General features: G+C 45.0%; 1 protein-coding gene across 47 annotated transcripts in view; it reads left to right on the top strand.

The window, feature by feature from the left end:
- Positions 1 to 14,769, top strand: part of NCOR2 (nuclear receptor corepressor 2) — a 397,818-nt gene that overhangs the window by 75,043 nt on the left and 308,006 nt on the right. Inside the window, exon 2 of one of the 47 annotated variants that reach the window (XM_043529101.1) lies at positions 11,544 to 11,620. The exons of 44 other annotated variants lie outside the window; for them this stretch is intronic. The gene's annotated coding sequence lies outside the window, so the exon portion shown is untranslated. Of the gene's footprint in view, positions 1 to 11,543; positions 11,621 to 14,769 lie in introns of those variants that run through there. 2 more of the 47 variants (XM_043529113.1, XM_043529099.1) reach the window with 2 other exon arrangements.

Consider the following 14,769-nt stretch of genomic DNA (forward strand, 5'->3'; position numbering starts at 1 on the left):
TCTGGTTTTGTGTGGATATTTATCCACACACACACAAAGGGTATGTATTTTAGTGTAGCTAGGTACAGTCATAACAGCTAGGAGAAAGCCAAGGAACTGCAAGGGGGTTTCTTGGGGAAGATCAGGCACTCGTTACCTTTTTTTTGTTTAGAGACTGTCAGATGTGGGGACCCTCATGAAGACCCCCTAAGCTTATTCTTACCAGCTTAGGTTTAAAATCTTCCCCAAGGTACAAACTTTGCCTTGTCCTTGAACAGTATACTGCCACCACCAAGTGTTTTAAACAAAGAACAGGGAAAGAGACCACTTGGAGACGTCTTTCCCCCAAAATATCCCCCCAAGACCTACACACCTCCTTTCCTGGGGAGGCTTGAGATTAATATCCTAACCAATCGGTTACAAAATCAAAGACCCAAACCCCTGGATCTTGGAACAATGGAAAAATCAGTCAGGTTCTTAGAAGAAGGATTTTATTTATTTATTTTTTTTTAAAAAAAGAGAGGTAAAATCATCTCTGTAAAATCAGCATGGAAAATACTTTACAGGGTATTCAGATTCAAAACACAGAGGATCCCCCTCTGGACAAAACCTTAAAGTTACAGAAAACTGGAATAAACCTCCCTCTTAACACAGGGAAAATTCACATAAAACAAAAGATAAACTAATCCGTCTCGCCTGGCTTACTTGTACTGGTTGCAATATTGGAGACTTGGATTAGGATGGGTTGGAGAAGATGGATTTCTTTCTGGCCTCTCTCAGTCCCAAGAGAGAATAAACACGTAAACAAAGAGCACAAACAAAACCCTTCCCCAGCCCCAAGATTTGAAAGTATCTTGTCCCCTTATTGGTCCTTTGGGTCAGGTGCCAGCCAGGATAGCTGAGCTTCTTAACCCTTTACAGGTAACAGGATGTTGCCTCTGGCCAGGAGGGATTTTATAGCACTGTATACAGAAAGGTGGTTACCCTTCCCTTTATATTTATGACAGAGACAGTTGTCTTATGGTCCCTAACTTCTACTGTATGTATCCGTTGTGTCTCACTTTCCCTTGTCTCCAAACTTCACCAGTAATGATACTGCAGGAAAATGCTATCTGGTGGTTAGAACAGTCCAAAGAAACTTCAAATTGGGGCCCCAGCACCGCCACTGACCTGTAGCGAAAACTTGACCAACATGCTTCTCTTCCAAGTCTCCTTTTTTTCAGTCCTCTGCATCATGGGAATAATGTTAGGTGCTTTGAGATTCTCAGGTGCTTGGTTGGTGGGTGGGTGGGTGGGTGTGTGTGTGTGTGTGTGTAGAGGCTGACATGTGGCAGAGCTGGGAATCTTGTGTTCATCACAAGATCTGACCTGTAGGCAGCAGCTTTGGTGTTACATGAGTGATGAGATTTACAGCTTTCATTTAAAAAAATTCAAATCCTAAAATAGTAGGAGTAAGCATTGATGTCGTTGAACAGATGTGTTAATCTGGTATTTGCCTGTCCCTGTTTACTGAGTAGAACTGGCCTCTGCTCCTGGGCAGATCACATCCTAATTTGTTTTAAGAAGACAGGCTGTTCAAACATCAAAGGCCCTACGCTGCTCTCGCCCACTGCTGTAAAGTCTCCAGTCTTCTATCCAGAGTAAAAATGTCACTTTCAAAAGCACATACTAGTTAGCAAGCATGAAGTTTAGCGATGTCACATACAAAATATTTGTCCTCAAGCCCTGCATTCATCTTTCCAAGGGGTTGTTGTAACAATTTTCCTGTAAATTTGATCTTGTGTGACCTTTTAAAAAAATTCTCTATGCTTCAGTCATCTTGACTATTAAAGAGCTGCTGATGCTATCTGGAAAACTGCTGATGCTGTGTGAAAACCCACAATCTTTGTGCCCTTTGGGTGTATCTGCTCCTGCTTATCAGCAAGCTGATACCACAGTCCTCTGTTTACAATGTTGTAATAATTACTGGTCCTCCCATTGTGATGTCATGGGCCAGGGATTATGATGTCATGTGGGCAATAATCAGCAGGATGAGACTAATTCTGAAGAACTAATGAAGCCATTTTTGTGCAAACAGTGCTGGTAATGACGAGACTCTTAGTATGTGTTTTTTACATAAAGCCTTACATGTGGGAGCCTCTAGGTGGTACCGGAATATAAATAGTAATTATGAACGGGGATCCCATTGGAAGTGAGTGTTTTGAGCTCTAACTTCCAACTGAGAACCTCTGGAGTTGTATCACTTCAGATTCTTGTGAATCAAACAGGGCTTGGTTTGCTATCCCTTTTTGCCACACTCTGTTTTCCATGCACATTTGGCCATGCTTAAGATCAACTTTTTTCCATAAACTGCTTGATCAAAGGGAGGTGAAAGAAATTTGAGGTTGCGCATTCCAAAACACTCCTCATACATGTGTCACCTTCGATTTAGAAGGACGATTTAGGAATGTGTGCGTTTATACAGTGACAGCGTTGCTGGGCGCAATTATTTTAAAATATTTTTTTTCCCCAGTGATATGATGATTTGTGCAAGATCACACTACTGAGAGAAGTTAAAATTGTAATCCATCTTAGTGATGGATCTTATCCTAAGTGCGCTATGGTTACGTAAAAGAGACAGTGACCTGAAATCTTTTTAAACCAATGGAAGGATTTCTCTCCTCCTCTCCCTCAGATACAATGGCCTGGTTCAGACTTCTAAAAGGTTTAAACGTGAATGATTTTACCTAGAACGCTGAACACCTCTAGTAACGAACCTTTAGATTGAGGTGCCTAAAGGTACAGCTACGCTGCAAAGAACAACCCACCCCCACGGCGTCTCTGAGCCCAGGCCAACTGACTCAGGCTGCAGGGCTAAAAAGAGCAGTGTAGATGTGCTTGCTCAGGCTGGAGCCAGGGCTCAGAGACCCTCCCCTCTGTGAGCCTGAGCCAATTGACCCCGGCTCGGAGCTGCGAGGTTTTTCTTTGCAGTGTAAAGGAAGGTGAGTTGTTTTATTTTTATTTATTTTGACAGCATAGATGCTTTTTCAATCTACACATTAAATGACCGCTTTCCTTTACATCTTCTCTAGGGCCACTCGTCTACAAGGTATGTTCAGCAACATTTGAAACATGTTGTTGTTATTGGAAGCTGCATGACAGAACAGCTGGCAAATAGATTTGAATTTTGGATCCAGATCCCCCAAAGGAGCATTTTTAGAGGCTGTGTGGTTGGGATACTTGACAAGTGGCCTGATCTATTGGAGGTTGGAGGGGGGGCAGAAAGTCTGTGTTGCCTTCCCGGTGGTTAACTTTGTGTTTTTGGACCCCAGCTGAGCTGGCACAGCTGTGGGTGGGAGGAGAAGGGCTGGTTCTCATCACTGGTCTAAAACCCAGAAACATCTGTTGGAGTCATGACTCGAATCTGTCTTTTTGACTTGGCTCAATAAAGCAAAGACGGAACCTGTTGATCCCTGGTGTGCGTGCCAGGCCTAGATCTGCCACTGTGGTTAATGGGTATTCCCCAGTCAGCTTCTTCCCCCACCTCCCATCCCTTCTAATCAGATAAGAACCCTAGATCTGGTAGCTGGTCTCTCCTGGCCAGGGTTGAATTTGTTGCGCTTTGAAGAGAGAGGCTGTGTCAGGGGTTTAAACCAACTGCAAGATCCAGCAGAGAAGCGAGGTTTGTGTTCTCTCATCATAGCCTGCTTGTGCTTCTTCCAGTGTCTGCGTAGCCACATCTGCTTCCCCAAGGCAGATGAGGAGAGCGAAGCAAGTACTGCGGTTCCAGAAGGAATCTGTTAACTGCAGAAGGTGGGACAATGGGAGCCTATCTGAGTAGGGGATGGTGCTGCAAGACAGGAGACCCTGTCTTCCCCGGGGATGTTCTGGGAGGGCTGCATGGAAAATAAATAAAAATAAGATAAATTGTTGCAGAGTCTCACCCCCCTTCTGGCAGGATCTTCCATATCTCTGCTTCCTTCTTCCTTCCTCCTGCTGTCCTGGAAAGAGAGGATGGACGGTGCTTTTATATGTAACCAGAGAACAACAAAAGAAAGATATGTTAGAGACTTAGGGCCAACTCCTCATTGACTTCAGTCATGGGGGCAGTGCCAGTTTACCCCAGCTGAGGATCTGGCACTTGATGTTTAGTCACAGATTTTGAACTGTAGTACTTAAATGCCTGTGAACCAAGCCTTTCCAACCAGTGACAGCGACTACTGCCCTGAGCCAGTCCGCCTTGACAGTGGTTGACCCTGTTGCAGTTTTGAAGTTTTCCTTATCTCTGAGCGTTCATCTTAAATGGAAGTGGGTTTATGCCCTCCCCCTCCCTTCAGAGGTTAACAACTGTCATGTTACTCTCTGCCCACCAAGAAATCACTGGCAGAATTTTCAGATTTGTAGTCTGCTTAGTAAGTAACTGGTATTTACCTGCCCAAGTTCTCATCCATTGTTGAGTGTTCTGCTCTCAGTTTCAAGAGGGCATTTCAAGTCAAAGTGTTATAGAAAGTCCATGGGACTTTCTTTTCTATGGGGGACCTGAATTGGCTGAGCCATGTGGTGATAGATTCTAACTGCGACAGACTCAGTAAATTGGAACTCTCGAGGGAAATTAGCCTGGAGCTTTTGACTTTATTAAATATTCTTCAGCACTGCCCCAATGGACCACTCTTCTGCTCTGTGTGATGTATCATCTGTATTTGTAACTGCAGCGAGATAAAGTGGGAATATACGTGATCTATATTTATAAAGGTTCCATTCAGCAATACTTAAATGATAGATACATATTATTAGCATGTTACAGGCATGAGTGGTATGTGTTATAGAATGGTTATAAATATCTCACGAGAAGGTGAAATAGTTATAATTGCCTAGAATCATGTCTCATAATGATAGATTTTTAGTAAATGGTAAAAACAATCAGTGATTTATTAAACCATTAGAAACTGTTTCTAAATAGAAACTTAATAAGTAGTGTGACCTGATGTGGTGTTTCTCCATTAGCATCACTACTAGTAAAATAAATATACGGTAGACATAAGTAGACCTGAAATGCCTGGTAGGTTGGCAGGAATGATATTTTACACCTGGAGAGGGCTGGAGTTAATACTCTATCACAGGTGATGCTCGATGTTTTTCCAGCAAGTCTAGGGAGCAGCAGAGTGGAACGGGTCTCGCTGCTGTTCAAAGGATGTTGTGTGATTTTTTTTTTTTTTTTTTTTTTTTTATTAAAAGACCCAAATCTGATCAGATATTTACCTCCTCGGTCTGCTGTTTGCTGGCATTGAAATCATTTGCCTTGGTGTTACTGCTCTGTGAAATCTTATCATAGCCTGATACAGAGATTGAGCACTTGTTAAAAATAACCGGTTTGAGAATGCTGGTGGTTTAATGTGCACAGGGTTAATTAGTGTAGAGCAGGGGTTCTCAAACGTCGTTTCACCGCGACCCCCTTCTGACAACAAAAACTACTACATGACCCCAGGAGGGGGGATGGAAGCCTGAGCCCACCTAAGCCCTGCTGCCCTGGGTGGGGGGGAAGCCAAAGCCCGAGCCCTATTGCACTGGGGTGGGGAGAAGTGGGGGGGGGGGGGGAAGAATCCGACGCCCAAGAGCTTCAACCCCAGGTGGGGGACCTGTAACCTGAGCCTTGATGCCCAGGGCTGAAGCCCTTGGGCTTCAGCCAAGGGCTTGAGCCCCAGGCCCCAGCAAGTCTAATGCTAGCCCTGGCCATCCCATTGAAATGGGGTCACAACCCACTTTGGGATCCCGACCTACAGTTTGAGAACCGCTGGTGTAGGGAAGGCAATGAAAGTAGCGATCACAGTGAAAGCATACTGGGTCTGATCCAAAGTCCATTGAAGACTGTGGAAAGGCTCCCACTGACTGCAGTAAGGTGCGGATCAGGCCCTCAGATACCCCTGTGATTTAGGATCGTAAATAGGACAGAACAGACTACAAACTTGCATTAGTAAGTGAGAGGTTCCCAGGAGGTTCCAGGCAACCTGCAGGACAGATCTCTGGGAATGCTGTTGGTCTCTTATGAAGAGCATCTTAGGCTACGTCTGCCTGGCTGCAGTGCCGACTAGGGGAATGTGAATTGCAGCGCGTGCCAAAGTACTGCGCGGGAAGTCCCGTGCGTGGCCAGTGCCGGTGTGAACTCAAATGCACCTAGCTCGCGTTAGTCCTGTGTGAAGAGGACTATGTTGACGTGAACTAGGTACCTTGATACTTTGCGCCAGCAGAATCGACATGTCGGAGTTGCTGCGCAGGGCTTTGGCTGCAGTTCAGCCCTGCATAATCTGAACGGTGGGGCTGTATAGACTGGCTATTAGTTTAGAGTGGGCATCTTCATGTCTCTCTCTGCGGTGCCTCTGCTCTGTCTCATGAAAGGCAACATCTCACTGGGGCTGCTTCACTAAGGGAGAGTACTCTTTGTACGTCGGCATCTCCATGCCAGAGGTTACAAGGTGGGACTCCTTTTGTAACACTTGGTGAGTAAAGAGCAGTTACAGTAAGAAAAGTGACTGTAAGAAAAAATGACCCAGTAAGCTTCCATATTAAATGTACAAGTCCAACGTCATGCCTCTCTTTTCCTAGCATGCAGCCCTATAAATTAAACCTGTGATCGGCAAATCAAGCCGCATCCTTGTATCACTCTAGTAATTGGCCTTGTGAACAGTGTTTGGTAAAGCATTTTGCTGATGAAGAACACAGTACAAAAAGACTAATAAAGGATACTTGATTGGTACTCCACTGATTGGCTCTGTTGAAGTTGCTCTAGAGGAAGTTGGGTCATGCGCTGTCACCTGTGGCTGCATTGGCTCTGCAGTACTGAGAGTGATAAAACTAGTTTGTCAGTAAAGAAGGACCTTGTGGCTGGAAGACACGAAAGGCCAAACTGAGCCCTGGTGTAAGCAGGTGTGTGAATGGGTGGAATCGCAATACTGTTTGCCACGCACAATAAACTGTTGTCCAGAGTCTTCCCTCACTGGGCTTTGCCGGTATTAAACAAAGTACCGCAGCCCCGAAGGCAGGGCTGTGCCTCCAGATCTAGAAGGGACTTTCTCAGCCTGGTACCATGTCTCTTCTGATTGGAGTTCCCTTCTTCAGAGTGCTGCTCACCCTTTCGTATCCCTGAGTTGGAGCCTGCTGTCAGGGTGAGTCAGCCGAATAGCTCTGCAGAGCTGCATGGGATTACAAAGGGTGGTGTAAGCCTACAGCTTGTGCCTGTTTAAAATCACTCTAGTCAAGCCCATGTAAAAACTCTTACACTGATTTAGCTTAATTCAGTAACTTGCTGGTGAGAGCTCTGGGTGTACACAAGGCTGAAAGCCTGACAAGAAGTGCAGCTTGGTTTGAATCAATAACGCCATGCCTGTTTACGTTCCGGGTAAACTTGGCTCACAGGAAGCAGATATGTTCAGTGAGGAAGTGCTGCTTTTTACATGCTAACTTTTAATCTGTCCCTAGCTGCATAGATTACAGTGAGCGATCCTGACTCAGTTCTGTGGTGGAATATACGGTTGGCTTGTTAAATCACTCACTCTCTGAGAATTAATGGCTGGCTTTTCTCTGAGAGCTCGAGCACTTCAGATTCAAAACCGTTCTGACGAGGCTGATCCGCACGTGCAGGATTTGTTGCTCGTGGGAGCTGTCTTGCTCTATTGAAGGCTGATTCTTTTGTAGGTTTCTTAAAAAAACAAAACAAAAAAACCACACGCACTCTGCCTGCAAGATTTCTCTGTGTGTGTAGGGGGGTGGGGTGGGATACTTTGGGGGAATGGTTGTGATGTAAATTTGCCCTGAAATGCTGTCAAACAATTCCATGGTCACAGTTACTTGTATGTCCTTGTAAATCCACGTGAAATGATTTTTTTCACTTTCTGCGAGTGGGAGCATGTTGCAGCAAATGTGCCCCTTTTAGTGTAAGGGGGAGGGGCTAAAATAGATCAGCTGTTTATCCCTTCATCTGCTGTTTCTGGTGCTGAGGCCAATGGGAATTAAATTGGGTGCTTCCTTCGTTCCTGGAGCTCTAAACCCGGAATCTGGAAACTTTGTGCGCCAGGACGGCAGCTTGGACTTGAGAGGACGCTGGAGTGCCACGATGGAGTTTCTAGCACCAGAGGGCAGATTATAGTGCTGTTACTTTCCCACAGTACAGCCCCACCTACCATTTGCTTTAGTGGCAGGGGGCTAACGGTCACTATGTTGCAGGTTGCGAATGTGTTAGCTGGATGCATGGAAGAATAACTCTGCCAAGGGTTAGAGGTGTGTAATACGTCCTGCCTCGGTCCCAAGCCTGCACTAATCCTCTTTGTCACACAGGCCTTTTGGAGGGGCAGCTTTACAGGATATATAAAGCTGCCTTTCCAATAGCCCTATATGAATAAAGGAGATTAGTTGTCTTGCCTGGTAAAAGATTAACATACCCAGTGCATGGTTCTAGCAATTGCTTTAGGTAGTTCTGGGGGACCGGGGAGGGGAGAGTTTTTAGATGCCTCTAGCAGCTCAGTTTGTCCATGTGGTTTCCATTGTTTAATAGCAGCTAGGGACATAAGAATCTTTTGTTTCCTAGGAGGTCTGCTACCTGAAAGGGACCTGTATCAAAGTTTATGTTCTTAGTATAGTGCCTTGTGTGTTGTCAGGTTCCTTTCTATTCTAGGGGACTAAGACAGCTGTGTGATTAAGGTGGTGGTATAGGTAGATCCCCCCCCCCCCCCCCCCCCGCCTCATTGAATGGTTCAGTACTGGTCTGTCGGTAGTGGAACCCTTGTGACACCTGTCCCGTGCTATAGACCGTTTCAGGCCATCTGTCTGGCTGCCATCACCATAGTATCTGAGTGCCGCATGCTCTTTTAATGTGTTTATCCCCACAACACCCTGCGGACACAGGGCAGTGCTGTTACACTCCTGTTTTAACTGAGGCTCAGAGAGACTGAGGGAGTTAGTTCCCTATGGTGTTGCATGGAACCTTTGGTAGAGTCAGGAATTGAATCTGGGTCTCTTGAGTGCCAGACTAGTGGACTAACCACTGGACTCCATTCCTCTCCATTTCGCACTGCATCTGCCCCCCACCAATGTGCCCAGGAGAGGGGTCCATTCATTCCCTGGTGTTCCTTCTGAGATTTGCCAACACGAGGGCGTCTTAATGCTGAGGATGGGGGAGGTTTGGGAACGCCGATTATATATCCACTGGGGAGTGTCTGGGGCTTCCATGTGTGTTTCGGGTGGGCCACAGAACAGCCATCAGAGTGTGATGACTTGCAGACCCTGATTAGGTTTGAAATGAGTTGGAAGGTTTGGAGTCTGATTGCCCGTCTCTTGAGCTCTCCAATCCTCTAGCTGGACTCCATTCACTTCACTGTTCTGGCTGTGCACCCACGATGGCGTGCGCATCTCAGACATCCAAACAAACAAAAATTCCCCCAGCTCCTTGCCATCTGTTGTTTTTGCCCTCTTCAGAGAAGATTGGTGTTTGAAAGGCCAGATGGAGAGGAGCAGCCTCTAATGGGAAACTCACTTCTCCCGGGGAGCTCAGAACATGGTGCTGAAGAGCCAGGAGAAATCAAGTCTCATGTCTGTATTTCCCTCTTGGGTATTTTATACTTAGCTTGAAAAGTAGTTTCATGTGAAAGCCTCTGAACTTTATGTGTAGCAGGAATTGTTCGTTTTGTTTAGTTTTTGTTTGATTGGCATTTGAGCCACGGTTTCAGAGACAATCAGGCCAGTGGATATTGGTTACAGTTCAGTGAACATGGACATTCCAGCAGAATCATAAACAAAACGAGTCTGCTTCTCCCCCGCTACCCATCCTCGTGGCCTCCTGGCTGCCACTACAAGGGGCTCTTTCTGACTGACTCCCTGAGGAAGGGGCATCTGGAACGTGATATGGAAGGCGCTGCCAAAGGCACGCGGTCAGAGGGTGCTGCAGCGAGATAGCAGAGCAGACCCTGTACCCTAGGAACCGAGAAGGTTGGCTCTCCAGCATTGTCTGCCTGTTGTGAAGCCATAGATTACACAGCATTAAAGAGCTAAAGAGGAGGCCATGTTTCCCTGTGCTCTCCCTCCCAGAGAGCCTACCAAATGAAAATCCGAAAGGAATATGAGACACCTCTTATGAGAAAACCCTATAGAATGTAACCATAAAGGATATGCTCTTCTATTGTGTAATTTGGGCGTTTTGTTTGGACCACTCTGTGGAATTTAAGAGAAACCTACATCCACGTTTTATAACTCTGTTGAACGTCTAAGCAAAGAAAACCCACAGCAAGGAAATATTGTATCGATGTTTAGAACATACAGCCTGCCTGTTACATTTTTTTGGATGTTCATTTTTTTTTTTTTTTTTTAAACCAGGGACTCTAGGTCTGGTTAGTGCAAAAATATTTAATTACCTTTTTAATTGGTGCAGGATGATCCAGAACAAATCCCTCTGAAACTGATGAATTCTCTTATTTCTGTCTGCACAATGGGGCCCTGATCCACGACTGGGGTTCCTAATCAGTACAGCAATACAAATGATTATAATGTTGTCTTGCTGGCTGTTGGGATGTGAACTTTGGGGTTGCTGGCCAATTATTGCCAATCCCCATAAGGGTTCCATACACTAAGAAGCTTTGTGCTCACACCTTATGGGAGTTAAGAGTGACTTCATGTGAGAGCCGTACATATGTCCCAGGGAAGGTTGCTAATTAATCCATGTGCTATGAGCCAAGAGCTCTCACTGGTGTGACTGAATCTCTGTCAGAAGTGAGCTGTAGCTCACGAAAGCTTATGCTCAAATAAATTGGTTAGTCTCTAAGGTGCCACAAGTACTCCTTTTCTTTTTGCGAATACAGACTAACACGACTGTTACTCTGAAACCTGTCAGGGACTGGTGGATGACTCTCTTTTTTGCTCTGAGGGGGTATAATTAAATCCCTTGTCTTCAAATGCTCGCTTTTTTATTGGGTTACTATGTTCTAACAAGGGCAGGGCTCGAGTGGTGAACTCTTATCCAAAGGGGGAATTCACTGTTTGCTCCTCATTGTGGGAAAACAGTATTCATCCCGATTTGCTTCAGGGGTCTGCCTCAAGGTTATGTGCTCTGGTGGATTTTCTTGATTGCGTTATCTGTAAAGTGCCTTTATATGCATCCCCTGTAAGGTTCTGTAGTCTATGGTGTCTCATCAACATAGCATGGTAGAAGTCAGAGTTGGGCCATGGGCTATGCCTCTGCCATTGTAGGACTTAACCCTGCACTATGTTCCCCAGTGTTTTTTGTCCAGTCTCTTTTCATTTAATTGAATGACTCGGGAGTTCCCCTCACTCCCAGACTCCCCCACAGAGAGTTTTCCACGCAGCAGTTTTTCCTGACGGTTCTCCTTAATTTCCACCACATGGGGGGAGAGAGGCGAGAGATGAGTAATTTCATGAAATCTTGGAAGAGAACATGTCCAGTTCAGCCTTACTGTGAGCAGGCACATCATCACTGATGTGATGTATTAGAGCCTGCTTGACACCAGGGCTGAACTGGGCTCGTGAGTCACTGGAACCCACTCAACACTGGTAGCTGGGACTTTGCTTTTTTGTTTATTTAATAGTTTCTGAGTTGAGTGATCTTGAAGGGTGCCAGACCGACAGCCCTGGAGACTGAAGGAGTGTTTCTCCACAGAACAAGGTGAGCTGCCTTTTGGGTGTGTCTCACCCATGACCTTGGGCACAATGAATCAGTCTCTGTGCCTATTCCAGCCTTGGCTTGGCTGGTTTTTGGGCTGGGTGCCAGCTGTGGAGATGGTTTCTGAAACGTGGACACTTCTTTGCTAAGAACTGGACTAAGACCTCCCCACCCCCAACTCATTTCTTCCAAGCCAGGCAACTTCCCTGAGATGGTAACCATGTTAGTTGCTGAGCTCAGGGCATGACCATGAAGTGGAAAATATGATACCCTTTTGCCAGTCCCCATAGCCATCTAGTTCCTTGGCAGGTGGAATTTTTAACTTAAAAACCTTGTATCTGTCTGTCATATTTTTTTTTTCTCTCCCTTCTCAGTGATATTTCCCCCCTCCCTTAGGCGTCACAACCAGGTCTCCATCCCATGCAAAATATCCAATCTACTTAAAATGTTAGACCACAAAAGGTTCTCTGGTCCAAATCTGGTTTTCATTATCGCAGAGATGGCACCATCTGTCAGACTCGGAGACCCAGGGAGGCATTTCAAACCCACAGGTTTTTAAGAGCTTAGGGATGAATTTTCGTTAGTGAAGCATCATATAGGGATTTGCCTTATAAACTCTTAATAGGACAAGCAAGCTGGGTATGCATCCTAATAAGCTGCTGTGAAAATGATCCTTTGTAAAAGTGAAAGGCTCTGCAGTCAAGATAAAACTCATCGATTATAAACCAGAACAAAATGATCCCTTGCCTACTAGTGAAGCTGAAAGGGGATTTTTTTTTCTTTTGCCCTAACTTCTCACTACTGTGCTAGTTGTTTACCCCTTTTGTGTTGCCAAGCACAAGTGTTCATCAATCATATCAGACCCCCCAAAATCATGAGATTTTAAAATATATATAATTTTGTATTTCCTTTCTGGTTTGTGAACCTTTTAAGGTTCTTGTTTTCAACTTTTCTCTGTAACCAGGAGGGCTGAAAACAATTTTTGTTGTTGTTGTTTGTAATTAAAGGTGAAATTCTCAGGCAATAACATGGCCCCAGGAACTGAAATTTAAAGGAAAAAAACAAACAAAAACCCACCTTGCCAGAGTCAGCATCCCTGCCCCCCATTCAGCTTGGGCCTTGAAAGTAGGCCAGCCGCTATCACTTTGTGGATTAATGTCACTTTCATAGTTTAGTGATTCGGTTTCCAGCACTCTGTGCGTTTCCACCAGTTTTATGGTGAGTCTTGCAATAGTTAGTGTGTTTTCTCAAGAACCCTAGCTCCTGGAGTCATGTTAGTTCATGAGAACCTTGGCTTTTGGGGTTGTTTTTGAAGTAAGTTTCGAGCCCTTATGACTTGAGGAAAGCTTGAAAATGTATCCTGAGGGCACCCTAAGGATTGTAAATAAAAGAATCCCAAATTTATTTAAAAAAATTAAAACGAAACAAAACAAAACACCCCAAAAGCCCTTCATGATATTTAAGCCAGCTCTGTGCTTATGTGGGGAAGAAGGGGCAGCACTGAGCATGGCAGGGAGAGACTTAAATCCAGTTTCCCCACTTGTTTGCACTCAGGTATTTAAACATCATGAAAACTCACCTGCGTTGTGACCCTTTCCTTACAAAAAGAACACAAGGCCCTGATCCTGCAAAGTACCTTCTGCTCCCTCTGAAGTCACTGGGAGTTGAGGCCTTGCCTGAGTGAAACATTGCCATTTCCTTCAGGGCTGGAGGGGAATTTTCCTGCAAGGTCCTGAATTCCCTGGACACCTGGTGATTGATGGGAACTGAGGGCGCCTAGCACCATGAAGAAACCGCTTGGTTAGTGAAAGCAGAAGGAGCCTGCCTGAGTGGGAACAGAAGACAGCACATCGCCAGATCAGGCCCTGTTACCTCAGGAGGCCCTGGTGAAAGAGCATGGGATAAATATCTAAATAGAAGCTCTGGGGCTTTCCCTTGTGAAACATCAACACACGTCATCCATCAAAGAACCGACTCACTGAGATGTGCACAGGGCCTAAACAGCAGAAGGCTTCAGTGCTAGACTGAGGTTGCAGGTGCTCTGCGCGTGTAGCAGACTGTTCGTTCTTCTGACAATCTGAGTGTTGTTGCTACGAGATTCCTGTTTAGTAGGGAGAGTGAGCTTTTAGTCCTGGTTAATAACGGGGCTTTGATGTTTTGTTTGACTCATATGTTTCTGTTCCTTTCATTCCTCCTCCTCCTCCTCCTCCTGAAAGTCTCTCTCACAAGGAGTTAACAGCTCGCTGATGGGACTGTTGAAAGTTGCTGCTCATTAGCTCAGAGCAGATCAGTTGGAGAGACAGGTCCGAGCTGCAGGAGCCATTGTGTATGTTCTGCCTTCCTCATTTAGATAAGTAATAGCTTGTAGACAGAAATTAAAGTCTCCCTCTAGGCACTGAAAGGCTTTTGTGCACTTCAGCACCAGTGCATAATGCTTAACAGCCTTGCCAGTGGCTGGCAGAGTTTGGGTTTTTGAGGGCTCTTCCTCTTTTAAAGTGAAGGAACTGTTGGGCTTGAAATGTGTAGGTTCTCAATTTAACAACGTGGTCTTATAATACCACCAGATCTTCAGAGCAGCTGATTTCTTGGGTTCCTTAGTGTATAGGTAACTTCATTTATTTGCACATTTTTAGTTTTGCGCTCTTCTGGGTAATTTTTTTCTCAATTGCTATCTGATAGGAGGCATTAAGTTGCATAGTTTGTCACAGTAGTTTAGCTTTTATGTCAGGAGTCTCTGCTCTTCAGAAATCATTCTGTAAAGTTTAATTCCCAGATCAGGAGAGAATCGTGAAGCAAAAGGAATAATTTATAACACGAAGCAGACTTGTGTTCTTTGAAATGGGGAATCCACAAAAAGAGAAGCTGTTTAGTGATACAATCTGACTCAAAGAATTCATCTTAGGAAATCCAGAAATGTGTTTTGCTGCTTTACTCAGGATGTAAATAGTCAGAAATGCTGTTCATGATCTGAGTAATTTGTTCAACAAAAGAATCTTGAATAGATGAATCCCTGGGCTTCCACCACGTGCACAAGACATCAGAGACCCGTGTTCATCAGCGATATAAATTAAGTGTTTGCAAATCAAATGAGCTGCATGTTCTTTGAAATATCCTTACAGGTGCTTAACATTCAAGAGAAATTACAAAAGCAT

The sequence above is a fragment of the Chelonia mydas genome, chromosome 15, assembly GCF_015237465.2.
Source record: "Chelonia mydas isolate rCheMyd1 chromosome 15, rCheMyd1.pri.v2, whole genome shotgun sequence".
In the NCBI taxonomy this organism is placed as follows: Eukaryota; Metazoa; Chordata; order Testudines; family Cheloniidae; genus Chelonia; species Chelonia mydas.